Source organism: Lepisosteus oculatus, chromosome 9 (assembly GCF_040954835.1).
Source record: "Lepisosteus oculatus isolate fLepOcu1 chromosome 9, fLepOcu1.hap2, whole genome shotgun sequence".
NCBI lineage: Eukaryota > Metazoa > Chordata > Actinopteri > Semionotiformes > Lepisosteidae > Lepisosteus > Lepisosteus oculatus.
The window spans coordinates 23,974,993-23,994,206 of NC_090704.1; the positions used below are offsets into that span (position 1 = coordinate 23,974,993).

The window sequence follows — 19,214 nt, forward strand, 5'->3', positions numbered from 1 at the left end:
AGAAGGAAGACAGATATAAGATATAAGCTAATACATCATATAAGTCACATTTAGTCATATTTACTAAACCGAGAGATACTGTAGAAGGGAATGAGGGAGGGCACTGAAAATGGAGAAAATAGAGTACTGTTGAAGAGGACTGCCAAAGATTGATGCACTGGACAATGGACTATTTAGAAGAAGAGAGATCAGGTAAGAGTAGAGGTGCACAGGTAACCACTTGATCAGAGTGGAGTTTAGAGTTCTGCCTCACCATTCCTATTGACCAGAGTCAATAAAACTTGACGTTTGCAGAACACTAAGGCCAATTTGTATACAAATCAGTTTGTTTTTTAAAGGATTCTAAATTTAGGATGAATTCCCCCATTCTACATAAATTCCATCCAATGTCTAATTCTGAACCACACTTGTCACTAATGTGCTACACAAAATAAAATCACAGTCACAAACTACATACTCACCATATGGAGTGTTCTGAGGCTTGTTCCTACTAAATCTGTCCAAACTAAAAACTTCTTTTTTGAAGAACTATGAGCACACAAAGAAAACAATTTAGGAATATTTCTTCCACAGCTATTATACTTGAACTGTTACGTACTGTATTGATCTTGATAAATTTGTAGTCATTATTCATACAGAACATTCAGCATTGGCCACCATAGCAGTTGCTATTCTTGTTGATTGCAATTAATAGGAATGTCTTCTAGAATGTTATTTAATATACAAATGAGCATTCTATTCAAATAATTTCTGTAGTGCTAATATTAAAAATACAATAATGTCCAAATTAATAATTAAAGTTTGGGTAACTAATCCATACCTTGTGTTTTTGAGGCTCATTGTACTCATCAGGCACTTTGAATGGTCCAAAGCTTTCACAGCTCCCACGTCCACTGGATGTTCCCTGGGCTCTTAACGTTTCCAAAGATGGATTTGTTTCATTCTGAATTCTGACGTCTTTTGACCTATTACCCATGATCTTATGCTTTATCATGGAGCCAAACTTTTTCAAAGGATGTTTCTTGACTTTCTGGCTCACATTCACATCTTCATCCGGCATATTAACTGCAAAGGGGATGTTGCTGTGCGAGAGAAGCCCTTTGCTCTCAGATGTTTTGGTCAGTTGCACTGGGGTCATGTAATGTTTTGCTATGTCAATGCGCAGACCACTCTTGCTTTGGGCTGGACTGAGATTTTTGTCCTTATTAAGGCTGGGATTGTACACATACCAAGATGAGTGTCCGGGCAACTCCTGTCACAAAAAAACAAAAAGTTACAGTTCAGTGATTGTTCAGTGTAAATCAAAACAAGTAACACTTCTCTTACGGAAAAGAAGATAAGGATTATGGGGTGTGTATTTGTTTTTAGCACTGACGTTAACACTAGAATAAAGGCAGACAATGAGATATAAAATAATAAACGAATGTGAATGTTTACAATTGCATGTATAGAAAATAATGCATCTTAGTTTTTTTTATGATGCAGACATCAGTTTGGAAATGTAGACAATACTGTGAGCAAGTCTCTCTATAGTAGCATTAACTCACCTGATTGCTCTTGTACTAATTGAATAAGAAAGTGATAAAGCTGACATCCACAGACACGTGAGTTTAGAACGTATGCTATGAACTGACAATAGGGATATTTCTGAGATGTTACACAGTATTAGGGAAAACAAATCTGGATTTGTAGTTTTATTGTAAAGGAAAATGCACAACATAACTATCATCATATTTACAAAATAAGAGTTCCATTTTCCAGTACTTTCTACACAAATGTCTGTTAATTAGGTACAGAACAGGTCCATCCTACTTTCATAAGAGAAATTTTTACAGGTTTGGAACTGTTGGTCATACCTCATCAACCACATCATGCTAAGAGGACAGAAGTCGTGTTTTCATACAGTCTGGCCTCGAGGAGCTCTTCTTCCCTGAAGCCTTACACTGCTGTACTCCTTCTAGATCCTGGACTCTTTGAACCAGATAATCTCCAGGCTTCTCTCGTGTCTCAGAAGCTAACAAGGTGTCACACCAATAGCTTCTCCTAGGGAACGTGATGAGCAGGACTTATCCATAGTGTCTTCTGGCTGGAAACTGTTTTCAAAACCACTTGGGACTGTTGGAGAAAAGCCTTTTGGAGACTTTGTCATAGAAGACTGTCGTTTTTTACTTCTGACTGTTCGACAAATAACAGGTGAAGGTTCTAACTGGTCCATTTTGGTGCACATGAGCTGCTCAGTGCTCTGGGTTTCCATATCAATGGCAGCTTGAGGAGTACTGGCTGGAACAGTTTAGCTGAATTTCCTTTAGCAGATTATGTGTGATTCCATGTACTATTTCAGAAGAAACAAGATAAACTTCAGAAGACTGAGCACTGGGTATTGCCTCTTTGTTGTGCTCACTAGTTATGTTAATATCACCCCTCACCTCATCAACGATCTCACTTCCTTCTCTCCTAATACTGGTCTCTGGTGAAAGGGATGAACATTGGGAAGCTGAATGTGTCAGCTTGGAAATGTTGGTCACCATAGAACTGATTATGGTTTTGACCACTGTCTCATTTCTGGTGGCTACAGCTTTCTGTAGAACCTGTTGGGATCCAGTTTGACATAGCAATTCATTGTGAACAGAGCTGGCAACCTGCTGAATCTTGTGTGGTTCATGAAACACATCATTATCCTGTTTCACAACTGTTATCTCCTGGTTTTCGGACAAGTCCTGCAACACACTGTCAAAGAGGTCCACAGCTATCTGACTCAGCAAAGACACAGACATCTTCCCTGGGATTTCTGTAGAAGTTTCCTCTTTTATCAAAGTAGGGTATATCTGCAATAGCAGCTGTGTTATGATGTTTTCCACAGTCTCAGTACACACTAAAGTCATATTAAGTGATTCTGTTGATTTAGCCATAGAAATTTCCTGGAGCCCAACTGAGGAAACCGGTTCAATATTCAACGGTTCTACAGGGACACTGAGTGGTTTGATTTCAGAACTGTTTTCAAGATGGGAGTCTCTTTTCAGTTCCTCAGAAGAACTCTTCTCAATTTCTGATGTAACGATATGATTATATTCGTGTACTGTGACATTTCTTTGAAAAAATAGAATAGTAATATTATGGACAATTAATTGACTTTTATATTTCTAAATATCACAACATGATCGAATTTGTCATTTTAATAAACAATGAATAGTCACCTATGCGTTACAATATAAACATTTATACTGATTTAAATCGCAAACGAGGGTTTAAATTTGTGTTTTTTGATTCACAATCAGACAAATGCAACATAAATTGATATCTTTGTCTTCTAAGTATCTTAATAAACTTTCAGCATAGCTTTCTCTCCGTTTAGATTTATTTTTCTTGGGATCAAACATGGAAAGATTAGATTGTAATCATTTTTATTTTTTAAATACATTTTAGAAAAGTGTAATCTATACTAAAAAGCTGTACACCACCTGCTATAAAGATACATATTGTAATACTTTCGGGCTCAGATAGGACGGACACAAGAACTCAGATTTGCGGAGTTAAATCTCAACAAAACAACAACAAATCTCAATATCTAGTACGAATTATTTCTAATACAAACCAAAAACTCTCTCAAATTCCTACAATTAGCATAGCCCGCCCCTTATGCAAAACTAAGCCCTCCTCCCATCCCAGTTTATCCTCTTTATCATAAACAAAATCCAATTTTCAACATACAGCATTACACAAAATCAATACATCAACACTCTATACTCAATAACGATAATTCACAAACAGCCAGAACATGTAACTCCACATTCCCAAATAGACCTAATTTCCATAGCCCCGCCCCTTATGTAAAACCAACATCCCTCCCCTGTTGTCTCTCTCCGCTGGCCTTTGTAATCGTTTTTATTTTTAAATTAGTTTAGCAAAGTCATGTATTTTAAAAATCTTAAGATTTCTATATTTATGTCTTTATTTAGTGGTTTCATTAGTGACAAAGGCTAAACTTTCTTGGAAAAATGTCTTTTATGTAAACCATATTTGCTATTAATTCATTTAGGGCTAGAATATGTTCATTGTCTTCCAATGAAAGAAGGGTTCCTTTCGCCGTAAATGTCGGGTTGACATTACAAGCTTGCCACGCCCGGACTGTTACACCAACGTATTAGCAAGTTAAAGCGATTTCATTGAGGAGCCTAGCTTTCTTAACTAGTAAGTACTGTACTTTTGGAGGGGGGGAGGTGTCTTTCGCTGGAAATCTTGCCCCCTTCTACTTTGAAAATACCTGTGAAACCGGTTTAATTCGTCACAGCCAGCACTCCCGCAGAGAGGGGGGTTGTACTCGTTAATGTCTAAACCGGAACACATCATTATATCTCATTTTGTATTTCTATAAAAAAATCGTTTGCCCAGCCTGACACTATTGTTGTTATTGTTTTTATCCTGTAAAGCGTTTTGAGGAGCCACCTTTAAAGGCGCCATATACAATAAAGTTCATTATTATTACTATTGTTAATTTGCTGGACAGAGAGGTGAACATTATTACGCAGAAGACAAAGATAGCGATTTACGTTGCATTGTGCATTGTGCTGCTGTAATACAGTTTAAAATAATTAAAAGTCTAAACAGTATCAGCTTTATTTATGGGTTGCAATTTAAAAAAAGTCAAAAACCGCACTCAAAATGCAATTTAGAGCTTTCTGGCAAGAGGAGACACCCAAATTAATAATGTCACATGCCACTGTTTGTGCATGAACAAGGTTATACTGCTAGTTCCTTAGATACGCGATTAAAACGTTTTTAATAAAATGCTTTTATTCACTCATAATCTGACAATTTCAGGAAGACTAAGGTAGGACTAAGGGAATTGTCATCTGTTGTTGAAGCTCTGTGAGCTAGGTGACTTTGAGACCACTTGTTATCCCAGGTTGTTTGAATCGCCACAATTCAAATAGAGAAAAAAGAACTGAATGACAAGATTTAAGATGTGGCTGTCAATGTTGGATTAAAAAAAACACGTTGCCTGACGTTAGTTGCATTGCTTGAAAAATAATTTTATTTCGAGAGACTGGATAAGTAATTCAAGTGTTTTTTTAACTTCCTGAAAAACAGATAATTAAACTACATGTGCAAACGTTTTATGATATTTCGCTGTTGTGAATGTCTGTGGAGTGTATCTTATTTGTCTGTCTGTCCTGGCTGTGCTCTCTGGGTACAATGGGGACAGATGGGTACAATCAGTGTTGGGTATTTACTTTGCTTTGAGATGCCACTTTTAAAGGTGATATATAAAATCAAGGCTTTAACTTGCTTTGACTCCGCAAGTCTGAGTTCTTGTGTCTGTCCTATCCGAACCCGAAAGTATTACAATATGTATCTTTATAGGAGGTGGTGGACAGCTTTTTAGTATAGAATACACTTTTCTAAAATGTATTTAAAAAATAAAAATGGTTACAATATAATCTTTCCACATTTGATCCCAAGAAAAAATGAATCTAAACGGGGAGAAAGCTATGCTGAAAGTTTATTAAGATACTTAGAAGACAAAGATATCAATTTATGTTCCATTTGTCTGATTGTGAATCACAAAACATGTATTGAAACCCGCGTTTGCGATTTAAATCAAAACGTGATTTAAATCAATATAAATGTTTATATTGTAACGCATAGGTGACTATTCATTGTTATTAAAATTACTTAAATTCGATCAGAGTGGGAATCAGGAACCTAACCCACAGCGCCACCGGCAAGGTCATATGCAGAGTGCTGAAAAAGCACTACAGAAACATTATCAACAGACAATGTACAGCGTGTACTATTCTTGTGTTGCGGTATATGAATATACTGATATCGTTATTAATTTCTTTAGATACACAATTCCATATTATATTCCCTTTTAATCAAATTCTAAAAGTATGCTTGTTGACTCCAGTATCACATTAGTTAAAGACTTCGAAGCTTAAAATGTTTAGGGAGAAAAAATACTGGTGTGTATTTTTTAGTACCGAGACCAGCCATATACTGTATGTTTATGTTCCAAAATTAATATCATTTATGGCCTTCACACATGTTACAGTATGCTCCTATTCTTTTTATGCTCAGCTACTAAGATTTCCCTTCAGTGGTAAAATTCCATATAAATATTCAATACTTAAACTGGCACAGTAAAGACATTTAAATCTTTCTACGACCGATCAACGCACCACGAGTGCCCGTCGGTCAACCAATCACGCACCGCGGTATTTTGCATCATCTCGCGTCACGATGCGCGATGACGTAGCCAATTACCCCCGGTACGTGCCTGGGACGCGCACTTTGAATGGCTGCATCTGTAAATCCAGGGTACAACGTCTGATTTTTTTGTCATAAAAAAATTACTATTGGATTTGAAAGTTTTTTTTTTCCTTTCAATAGTTCGTTTTGAAACGATTCACCAGAATGTATTCTTGAGGAGAGTAATGTTTGTGAGATGCTTGCCTTGCCTCGCTTCTTTTAGTCAACTGTTGACTCTTTGTCAACTGCTGCAGTTCAGTTCTACAGAGCTCTGCTGGTTTAAAATGCAGAAAATGAGCTCTAATCACATAAGATTATTCCAGTTTTGCCACAATGCTCATGTCAAACATGGGCGACCCCTAAAAACAAGAGCTATTTTTGCTTTGTAGGCCACTACATCACCTAGAAATGATCAAGGCTGCTTGACCCTTCTTCTCTTGCCACAGGTTCTGTTCATGTCCCAGAAGCACCAGTGCACCCACAGACTGGCAACAGACACTAGTATTGTTTAAGTGCCCTTTTTATTTTCTAGTGATCTCAACAGTTAACACTGTCCAACACCCAGGACACATTGTACAGTGTCACAGTTCTAGAGCAGTATACAGGATGTGATACTCTTTTATGTGTTTTTGGAATCATACAGGTTTATTCTGTATAAGCTGCCAGACCACGATAAAGGAAGAGGTCAGCGATACCTCTACATGGATGACCATACCAATGGCTGGGTATATGGGAAGAAATTGGTGAATGACTCCAAGAGTGCAATGGGGCAGACTTTGCAGCCTTTTTTGTCCTACATTCATAAAAAGGTAAGAAACCTTTATTTATTATTTGTGTCATCTCCCAGAAAGTGAGGTCAGGATATACATTGTCTTTTCGATTTGTTTATTTTCACAGGTTTCTCTTATAATTCAAAAGCCTTTTGTGCAATACAAATACAAACTTTAAGGTAAGTAACATTTTATAATGTACAAGACAGAAGGACACAGAAAATGGGGGGGAAAAAACATCATAGACAACACAACAAACAATAGAATTGTATCTGTAATACTTGCTGGGTTTGCTTGCTTATTCCTATGATTAAAGCCAAGTGCAATGTTTGCTACATATGCAGGATGTGAATTGTTCATTTTATATATATCTAAAATAAAATATTTTAACATTTACACTATTTCAGGGTAGAACATTTACACGTGTGATTCTGCAGATGTTGTCCAAATCATTGATTCAGTAGAAAACATTTATTTTAGGATTTACTGTGTATGGTCAAGACATGATGGCACGTCCGAAGTATATACTGTGTCTTTAGAATACCAACACCAGCTTTCTGTGTTTTCTGGTTTTAAAACTTGAATCATAAAGCTTTAAAGTATATATTTCCATCTTGTTTTTGTTCATTATTTTTTTTCCCCATTTACATTTCTTTGACTGAGGCATCACATAAGCTAAGAACAAATCTGTTGCCTTCAAAGCTTTTTCTCCTGGTGAAAATCACTGAGTTGAAAAACACTTCTGTAAGTCAATATAATACTGATGTTTATAATAAAAAATTCATCTGCTGGGTAAAGATTGAGATTAAGAAATAAATGTACATACTTCATGGCCAATTGTCAGTTGAAGAGAAATGAAAACAATTAATAGGATTAAGAATAGTCCTATTTTGGACTATGGTTTTCAATTCTCTTAATCTGACTTTTGGCCATGAAGTATGTTCAGTTTAATTCGGTTGGACAAAAAAGCCAAAAGTCAGATTAAGAGAATTGAAAACTAGCCCAAAATAGAAGATTTTTTGTTTAGTTTGATCAATTATACAGTTCTTGTTTGATTCTTGAACTTAATTGATTAATTGACTTCGTCAGCTGGAAGCAGGCTTGATAATGGACTCTGTTCAAAAAGAGCAGACTTGTCCTTTAAAAACATTGAAACTGAAAAACCAGACGGATCAAAAACGATAAGAGATTTGAATATATCTTGTGTGACCTTTTTCAGGGATTGTGATGTTACAGACAGGAGTGTGGCTGGTTCACAGCACCCCAGAACTTCCAGATGTGCAAAATCATTCTACATCATTCTTGCCCTCCAGTGGGCATGAAAATGCACAGACCTTCTTCTGCGGGACTTACACATACAGCACCTTCAAGGACATAGGTAGGCGTTCACATGTACATACAGCTGTGTGAACCTTTTCTTGAACAAGTTTGATTGCTGAGCTTTAGTATGTCCATGGCATTGACATCACAGCTGTTTATCACTTTCTGAAAGCCTTTGGTACAATTTTTCCAGATTTTAAGATTCAAGTATTGGTTATTTGCAGTTCTTGTTCTGGTTTGGAGCACCTTTTCTTTTCCTATTCTAAATTTACCTGTGGGCAAAAACCAGTCTATTCTGTTATTTTCTGTTGGTGGTTCAATTTCATATGCAAGCTTAATATAACCCTGAGAATAGGTGGACACTAATAGACTTACACCTCATTGTGTATACAGATGAAAATAAATACCAAAATAGCCTTAGACTTTCTAATTAAATCTAAATGATGTGTATTGTGGCTGCTGAAAATGTATGTCAACATTTTAGAACTTGGAGGATAGTTTAACAAGTGAAAATAAATAAAGGAAACTCTCCAGACTAATGGAAAAAGAAAGGGGGCATTTGACCTGGATGTATGAAAATGCCATGCTTACTTTTGGTTATTTTTCATTCTTGTCTCTACAGCTGTGCAACTCCAGTATATCCATGTATACTCTTTTGACTATCACGTCCCCCAAACCTTCCACAGAGACCTTCAGTGTGTGGCTCAGAGAACATGCTATCCCAGGAAAGAGCCTTGGTTTAAGCAGCTGCCCCTGACATCTTTAGCAGGGTAAACTTTCACCAGCTTTGCAAAATGCTCTAGATTTAATGACGGTGAGCACCACTCAAGGCAGAGCTAGAGTCTGCAGAAAAAAAAAAAAATCAGTAAAGTCTATGGATCACGTTTGTTTCCCAACTGATTGCTTCTTTAGAAACTATTCTCCAATTCAAAATACAGAAACAGTATTGAACAACACAGTTGCCATGATCCATAAACAATCTCTGTGCTTCATTATTGCAGTTTGTTCCTGGGAAGTGAAAATGTCACATCAGCTATTTTTCTCATTTTAGATATTTGGAATCAATAGTTAATTTTTTGCATGCCTCTACATTTTAAAATCACAAATTAATTATCACAGTTCCAGACCTGAACCAGCTTGGAAGAGATGACGAAATGTACTTATTTCTTCAAAATATGTGCTTAACAGCCCCACAGTGATGCTAAGTGTCAGAGTTGGCATAAGTTGTACTAATGGTTTTTCTTTCACTGACAACAGTACAAGAGCACTGGTGCCCAGCTGGTCATAGAGGTTGCAGTTATCGGACGCGTTTGAGATCGCTTGGATATCCCAAAGTGTCCAACCCTGTTGGTGTTGGTATTCAGTGAATTATGTATCACTGCTGAAACTTGGACAACGATGTCTGATTTACTCTGAACAAGCACTTATTGAGCCTCTCAGAATCTGAATTTATTTAATTTTTACAAAGTCTAACTCTATTGTATGTTGGCTGTTTCTAGCCAGCAAGACCCACTTTCTCACAAAGATTTTGTGGAACAATATCCAGTTTATTTTTACTCAAAGCCTTTCCCAATTGAAGATGTATTTATATAAAAAAGCATACTTTGTTTTGGTGAAACTTTCTCAATCTGCCACCTGGCAACTGAACTTTCCTACATGTTTCTGCGGTTACACTTTAGATTTAAGGTTTCATAGCATCGCTTTCTTTCAAAAGAGATTTTATGGGATGTTAGTAAAGCATCAATTTATATTCAGTAGTAATTTAGGTTTAGGATTTGTGTCTGAGGTAGTTTGTAGGTGCTTTATTAACATTCTGTAAAGCCCAATTCTTGAACAAATTGATTAATAGAATATTTCAATCTTTTATTTATACAACAATTTAAATCAAATGTTTTTCTCTTGGTATGTTGATTTAAACATAAGAAAGGATAAAAATATAACTTGTGTAGCTTCTTTAGATACCATTTAATACCTAAGAACACGAGAGGTTACATTTGGCCCATTTAGCTAATTTCTTAGTAGTTAATTCAAGGATCTCATCCTGCTGTTTCTTGAAAGGAACCAGGACTTAAATAACATGTGCAGTTTGTTCCATTAATCAACTAGTTTTGAAAAGAAATTGATTAATTGATCCAAGGATCTCATTCTGCTGTTACTTTAAAGGTTATTGGAAACGGTTGTCATTTAAATACATTTAAAAAAAGGTTATGTAGAAAAGGAACAATCCAATAAGTTTCAAACACTGCCCTTCAAAAGCAATATGTCACACTTCACACTTGATCTACTGTATATTGGTGGTGCTGATTTAAAAAAGAACGTTCTGGGTAGCAACCAATACAGTACAGCATTCAGAGAGGGGGGGAAGAAATACACATTCACTTGTTCTCGGTTCCAGTTTGACGTTTTGGTAGCAAGTGCACTTCCTGTTTTTGGTTGGGTAGAAAGTGTGCCTGGGACAGATTCTAACATGGAACCTGTGACTCTGTTCCGTTTCAGATCTCTATTCAGGTTTGCTGGTTAACTATTTAGGAGACGACTTCTTTGCCAAAAGCTGGGGGAAGCTTCATCAGCCTCTGCCGTCAAATTGCTCTGTGGCGCACAAGGTGTACAACGTGAAGACGATGCAGCTGCCCGAGGCCAGGCCTTTCAGCATCATGGTGGACCACTCCAAGTGGTGTGTGACGAAGGGTGGGGGTCAGCACTGGACCTGCATCGCGGACACGAACCGAGAGATCGGTCAAACGAGAAGAGGAGGCGGGGCTGTGTGCACAAGCAGGCCTGGAGTGTGGAAGGCCTTCCTCACAGTAGTTGACACATTTGAGGACTGCCAGTAACACGTGGCTGGCAGAAATAGACGAACAAGAAAGGGCTGTTTTCAAAAGATACTGCATAGTTTTTCCAAGTCAAAGCAAATGGTGGTAAGTAATATGTAAAAAAACTCTGCAGTAGCTCAAGTAGGTAGTGCGTCAACACGCGTAGGCCGCAAAGGAGAAGAAAAGAAACGGGAACGGACACCTGAAGAAGACTCTACAGCTGAAATGTTTCTTTTCTTTTTTCAGCATGGAATAAACCTTTACATGTTCCTAAACTATTCACTACTGACCTTAATAGCAAAAGTAAAATGTATTTTGGAAGGATATGTATCATGAGAAAGTCATGCATCTAAAAAAACATTTTTTGAATTAAGTACTGAATATATGGGGGGGGGGGGCAAATTATTTTTGCTGAGGCGATATACAAATATTTCAAATCATAAAAGTACTTTCTGTTTGTGTTTCTTTAAAGGCTTGTTTGTAATAAAAGTGCTGGATCTGACCTGCCTTCCATTATTCCTGTGGCCCCATTAGGCAGTTCATATCAAGCACAAAAACTGCCGCTGCCGTTATATTGATACTAGTAGTCCTGTTCGGCACATATCTGTGATTTTTGTTTCTGTGGATGCGGGTTTTTTTTTACGCAGAAACCACACAATGGATGAATAATATATATATATTTTTACTAGCTAAATCAATAACACCACAGACTACGTATTGCAAAACACAAGACAACCTATGCAACAGGTGGATAAGGTTAAATAAAAACAATCACCACATCTTCATATACAGTACAGTTACCAAATAATTGATCAACTAGAAGCATTGGATTATATGACTGTTTACTCTGTGGAGCTGTCCACTTCGACTGGCTTTGTAATAGGCCTGTACAGTTTAAAAGAGAGAGTTTATAGTCACATTTTTATAAAGAATAAGGTTACAGTGCCGTGCTGGTGTTTCGATCCGGTAAGAATATCTTAATTCTATTAAACCTTCCAGCATTCCTTAATGATTTACTGATTTTTAAGTCAAAGGCCATACACCTAGCTGAAGTTAAAAAATATCTGAGGAACTTAAACCATTATCAAGCTGGCACTTGCAAAAGTAGGCATGTCTCTAATGTTGGGTAGTATTGAGTTTCCCCTTGAAGTCTTGATTTTCTGACCTGCTCAATGCCTGTGACCTCACAGTGATGTCACTCACAGTCGTGTTCTTCTCCAGTGGGTGATCTCTCTTTTATAAGCTCAAAGCATGTCAAGCGGGGAAAGACTCTCTCTCATGAGTATGTCAGAGGAGTGTGTGCACATTTCCTCATCCTGTTTCAATTGTTTTATTTTAACCTTTGCTAATCCGATAGGTAAATATTAACCCACATATAAGCCCGGGAATGTAGACAGTGGAAACTGAAAAATGAACTTCACATGGCACAATTTACCATTCTTACCATTTAAAAAATGGCTCTTAGTTTTTAAATAAATGCGTCTAAAAATATACGTGTCTCCACACACCTGAAGAAGGCTTCACAGCCAAAACGTCATATTAGTTTATAGCCGTATCTTTAATTTGTAAAAAGCAGTTTTTTAGCAAAAAAAAATGTATTTCTAATATCACACTTAAAGAGGGAGTACAAACTCCATTGAAACAGATGCCCCCAGCCACAATTTAACGGCAGCTGATTGTCAGAGCCACCTGAGAAGTGACAGAGAAAAGCCTAATTTTGCAGGGAAATGGTTGTTCTCTTTGAAAGATTCAATTGAATATATGGTGTGGCGTCGCCAGGGGAAAATAGGTGTAAAAGACATTTAACTCACACCACACTGAACCTGTGTTCTTCGTCCGTTTGTCTCTCCAAATCCGTTCCGCAATCCGTTGCCAGTATCCTTAAGTTCCCAAATGCGTATGTCCACACTTCTCCGCGCCGTATCCAAAACCCATATCCAATAGTCCGTTATTCTGAAATTCCTTCCAGTACACTCCTAAATCTCTCGTTCCTCCAAAACACTCTCACTTTACCAGCTTCCGCCCGGCTCAGTGCTTCTGTGGCATTTCTATTCCGTTTCCTGGCGGAGCTCACCTGTGTCTCATTGTTTCGCCGTATATATCTTTTCCAACAGCTGGTCAGCCGGGTATCCGTGGCGGCCATCTTGCCTAGGTCTATACAGTAGTATAGACAGCGTTTCGTTACGAAAATACCAGTTATAAATGACCCTTCCCCTGGCCCTCTTCCAATGGAATTAATATTCTGTTTGAATGTATCTCATGAATGCTGTTAAATGATAGTACCTCTACCGTATTAACTACATGCTTCAAGACTAACATTGAGCAAATTAAATTCTAAAGGCTAAATACTGTGTGCAGTACAGTGGGAAATATTGAATTGTTTTAGGAAATAGAAGACAAATTATATTTACAGTGGTTATCCAGAAATAATAAATGTATATACCATAAATTTACTGTGTTGCCAAAGCAGGACAGTTCCCCCTAGTGGAAATATGTTTGCACCGCTTTCCTTGTGCTACAAGAATATTTGCCAGTATCAAATGATCATAATGCATCTCTTCCAGGCTAAAATAAGCAACAGTAAACACTGGTATTTAACTGGAATATAGTAGCATAAGAAGTGGCACAGTGGTGCTGTCTCAGAGCACTGGGGCCATGAGTTCATCCTCAGACGTGGGGCTTGTATGTTCTACAAGTGTTTGCTTGGGTTGTCTTCAAGTAATTGGCTTTTGTGAAAATTGTCCCTGGTGTGAGTGAATCCTGCCTCTGGCTCTCCTGCAACCCTGTATTGGATAATGCAGTTAGAAAATGGATGGATTCAAGCCTTCATTACCTTTATAGAATTATTTCCTTTTACCACTAGTTTTAGTACTGGAAACCACTGCAATTTTAAGTCATATCCATTCAGCTATGAACTATTTTACCTTTTGTATATCCTCCTGAAACAGTGCTGCTGCGCATTCCATGCAAAAAACACTACATCCATTCGGTTACCAGAAAGGATCATTAAAACACTAAAGAAAACACTCATTAAGCACAATTTGAGACTTTACATCTCATTTAATATGGAGACCATAGACTGACACTGACTCAATACATCCAGTGAAAGTGGTTCAAGCTTTTAGAGACAACCTGTAAAGTCTCACTGTCAGTCTCCGAGTCTGCAGAATGATTAAGATGCACAGTCTCTGGGGTGGGAATTCTTTCTTCTTGGCTTATTTGCCGATAAGGGAGAGTTGACACATTCAAGAACACCATCCACAATTCAGAGGCAAGGTGATTAGGAGACTCTCCTCCGGCTCCTCTTTTCATCATACAGGGAGATGGCTGGGAGCAGCACTCGGATAATGGACACTGCCACCCACGCCACCATGTCATTCAGTTCTTCCATCGTTATCTGTTTTAAAGCAACAACAAATGTAGGTTAACCACGGAGGACTAACATGGTCTTTTATTGCTTTTAACAGGGTGTCAGCTGAGCATTAGACAGGATTCATCCATTCTCCCAGCAAACAGTGATAGGCTGATTTCTTTAAAGGTCTTATTTTTCCCCGACTTCTCCTTGGAATACGTCATATTCTATTCTCATTTTTTCTACAGCCTAGAAGCCTATTCTGGACTTTTCTTCCATTTGCTTTCCCTTCTTACCTCTCTCCTAAAACCAAAGCATTGTGCATTTTAATACACTGTATTACAATTAAAACACAAGATGAAAGGTTCTTATAAATGTAGCCTGGCAAAGAATAATTAGCACAGGACACATTTTGGGTTCTTTATTTCTAGGCGACTATGTGGTCTGATATGTTCTTGGTTTAAAAAAATAAGAATGACATAACGATATTTCTATATACACAAAATACGGCAGTGGTTCACGCAGCGCGTTCAGAAATAAGCCGCTCACCTCTCAGCCCTCACCGAGAACTACATTACGATAATTAGTACGATACCTACAATTGCGAACACTTACACGGTGCTAAACATAAGTCCCTGTAAAGAATGAAGGAAGAGAAAATACAAGGAGCATGTGAAACCCATTACTAACAAACCAATAAACAGATATCCCCAGCCCGGTTAGTTGCCTAAATACTCTACTGCTTCAGTGTACTCCGTTAAAATCCAATATCCATCTTGCTAATCTTGTCTCAATCCTATGAAATACCCCTCTATACTCATTTAGGGAAATGACACCGTATTTACCGTTACGACTCTGTAGAAGTTACGGGTTCTTTTTAACGGTAACTCACTGCTTCTTAGTCCCTACTGCCCATGCGCAGAACGCTGGACTCAACCGTCAGGAACCGCCATCTAGTGGATTTGGAATAACTCCGCTATTCACCACTGGGTCACAAAATAGCTACAAATTGGTTTCTGGTACTAAATCCGTGTTTCGAAAATCATACTGCTTGGGGCACATTGCATTCTCTTCTTCTGAAGAGATACCAAGGGTTTTGAGTCCCAGCTGGGTTTCTTCACAAGTCTTTTTCATAGGAACCCAATTCCAACAATTTACATACAGTAATTTCTGATTTTCTCGGGCAATGCAATAGATGCTATTAATGGATTACAAGTACATTTTAAAAGACAACCTTAGATAATGTGACAATCAGTGCACTTTTCAGTCCTTCAGATATCCCTTGTGGTGTCTCCGGGGGAAAGTTTATGCAAATGAGAGAAGTACTCACACCACACTTTTCTTTCCTGAGTTTCGTGGCGTTTCTTCCTCCAACTATCTTCCAAATCCAGTCCGTAATCCGCTCTCTAAATCCTGTTCCGATCCGAGTTCCAAAAGTCCGTAATAAACCCAATCCGCAATCCATAAACCATAAACCTTTTCTCCCTTCAGTAGTCCATTATTCCTCAGTCCGATCTTTAACATAAACCTCTTTCCTCTCTATCTTTCTCCCTGTTCACTGCCTCCGGGGCACTTATATTTCGGTTCCTGATGCGGCTCAGCTGTGTCTCATTGTTTCTCAGGGTAGACCCTTTCCATATACGGGTCAGCTTATTCTTTTTGGCAGCCATTTTGCTCAGGTCCATATCTAGTATTTTAACTAGGTCATTCTGAAAATACCTGTTATGAATGACCCTTCCCCTGGTCATCTTACACCCTTTACTTGGCTGGCCTGTAATGTGGGTGTTAGATTCTATGATTTTCTTCTTGTTTTATTTATTACCTTGTCCAGTAGGTGGCAGAATTAGTACAGTAAGGGACTAGGCTTAAGGAGCAATATTTTTTAATCAAGCTGACATCTTCCTCTAAAATATGTTTTTTATTCGGTAGTGGTATGAAAAACACAACCTGAAAATATAGTAATGAAAATGAAAAGTCAAGCTTGTGCAACCAGGTGATGTGCAGCTGGGCACGGGAATCGGGAACAGCGCCTCGTGCGGGCTGGTAGACCCTCGCTTCCAGCCTGCTGTCCGCCTGACTTTCTCTCCCATGGTTCTTTCTAATTTGTTAGGTAAGATCTGAAGTAATAAGGCTTTTTTAAAAGGTCTGTAAATTTATGTTTACTGATGTCATAGTTTCGGTTTAAGGTTTACTCGTTTATATTTGTTTTAAGAGTATCAAAAGTGTATTCGGGCTCTGCGGGTTATCAGAGACGAAATTGAACTTCGTTAGCTAACTGTGTTAAGTCGCTAGATGAAAACTGTCTGTGTGTTGTGAGTTAATTTCTTAGTGAGTTGAGTTGTTATGTTGTGTCGCGTTTAAATGGTGTTATAGTAAACAGGGGAAAACAACATGTACGAGGGTAGGAGTCAGACTCTTGCTACCAGCCTGCTGTAAACCTGACTTGTACGTATTTCCGGAAACGCTCCCTTATTTTCTTCTATTTTTTAGAAAATAAACTTTAAAAAAGGGAGCCGTGTATGAGTTCCTCTTGCGCACGCCGGTGAGTGCACAAGATCAACGGTAAAGCTGCCAGAACTGAGAGGGACCCGCTAGAGGTCACCACAGCCAGGCAGAATAGGGACTGTGACGTAAACTTGAGTAGTGCGTTATGGGAGTTGTAGTTCATAAAGCCAACGCTATGTCCGTGAGCAACTATAGCCAGTTCTAAAACCCGGCTCCCCTTAAGTAAGGATTACACTTGCATTCCAGGCTTTTCTATGGAAGCCCGTTTCCGCCAGGCAGTAAAAAAAAAGCGCTATGGTATCTCAGAATTGCAACTTAGCAACTCTGAATTCTGACTTAGTAACTCTTTATATCTCACATTTGCGAGTTCGAAATAGCCCATATTTCATTGTCTGTCCTTTTGTTATTGTAACGGATTCGGGTTCTAGGGCTTGTGCCCTCGCCGCTCCCACCCTAGTTCGTACCTCACTGCATTGGCTCGAACCCAGCTCCTGAGTTGTTGAGGACAAGACCTGTATAACTATATATGGCTACAATACCAGAATTGACCATAATTAAAATTGCATTTCTACACTTCTTTTCCATCCCAAAGGATTAGAGGTGTAAATTATTAAAAGGCAAACCGTGTGTTATATTTTTGGGGTCTCTCGGCTCCACTGGCAGAGCCAGACTGTTTGGGACGTGTGACCACACAGGTTTGATACCGTGAAGGCTTTGAGTTAGAATGGCGACATTCAAATTAAACATTAAATCGGACATCGCCCTTTTGTCTGGATTTTCTCATTAAAACCTAATTATTAATATATATATAAAAAAACAAGTCCGTACAGGGACGAATACTGTAGCTTCCCTGCTGCAGCTTTTAATGACGTCTTTACTTGTACACGCTGGATACGTCAGATAAGGCAACTGCTTTGCAGATCTGACGTAATAGACAACATTTTGGTTATACCGTGGTTTATGCTCAAGTCCTTATTATACAAAATAAAGTTTTACCGCTCACGAACACGACGAATTTGTTTTCAAAATAGATTAATTAATTAATGGATTAATGGAACGATATCAGGGATAAAAATGGAGAGAAAGAAACCGGGATCTGGAGCTGTGAGTGTACTATACATACGTTTATATATTTGAACTTTTAGGTAGTGAATTTAAAAAAAAAATCAGCATTAGTTTAGCTTTAAAATGTAAGGTTTAGTAAAACAGTAAAAACGTACACCTCGTAGTAATATTTCTAATACTGTTTTAAAAACTCTAGAAGGTAAAATAAATGGAACATGATTTTAAAATTCCAGCTATGTGTTCTATTTCTGAAATCGTGGGTTAATAATTTATTGTTAACCCTTTCTGTATTTTATGGGAATATACGTACTGTACTTTTCTTTTGTTCTCTTAAGATGTCTTGGGTGAGAATATGCCTTCCCAATCTAAAACTCTAAACAGACTTAGAGAATCAACTCGTTTGTGCAGAAGAAAAAAAAAAGAATGTTATGAACTGATTTAGCCCTCTGAACACCCTAGGGTAACTCTTCTTACCTATCTATAAAACGATATGTCAGGAACCGTGGCCTTTAAATGCAGGGACTGCTTTTAAAAGTTAGTTTTGTAGCTGATTATGCCACCTAGCAATTCTAAAGACCTTTTCCCCCAGCAACAAGTTCTTTTTATCTTCCAGAACCACTAGTGCATCCACAGACCAGAAGTCATCCTACATAATTTCCATTTGTATTACAGTACTTTGCAATTCCAGTATCTATTATAGCCTAATCCACAGAACAAATATTACAACTTATCCACCAGAGGTACTTACTTACTCACAGAACACATTGCAGACCAGCTCAAGAGCCCCATTTGACCCCAGTTACCAAAACCAGAGTTCCAAAGGAAAAGTCCAGCTGCAAATATTCTCCCAAACCCAGCCCCAGTTGGAGACCTGGTGTGCCTGCTTCTGTCATAGCAAAGAAACTCTGTGTAGTCTTAGGGATCCTCCTCAGTCCCGACTGAGTCTGTTTTTTAATATGCCCCCCAATTTGTCTCTGAGTCAATTTTTTGAGTAGAGAGGGGAGGAAGAAAATGCTAAAGCCTTCCTCCCTTGCTCACTGTAGAGAGTCCCTGGTGTCCAAACCCTCTCCTGGGTGCTGTGGTACAAATTGGTTATTCCTGTTTCTTCTGTTTTTGTGTGCTCTGTCACTGGGGTTATTA

The 19,214-nt window shown here is 38.2% G+C and overlaps 1 protein-coding gene and 1 pseudogene across 1 annotated transcript in view; both read left to right on the forward strand.

Annotated features, from left to right (window-relative positions):
• LOC138241247 (deoxyribonuclease-2-alpha-like) overlaps window positions 1-11,654 on the forward strand; it is a 119,495-nt pseudogene extending 107,841 nt beyond the window's left edge.
• Window positions 1-19,214, forward strand: part of LOC138241222 (acyl-CoA-binding domain-containing protein 6-like) — a 496,682-nt gene that overhangs the window by 350,112 nt on the left and 127,356 nt on the right. The window lies entirely within an intron of this gene.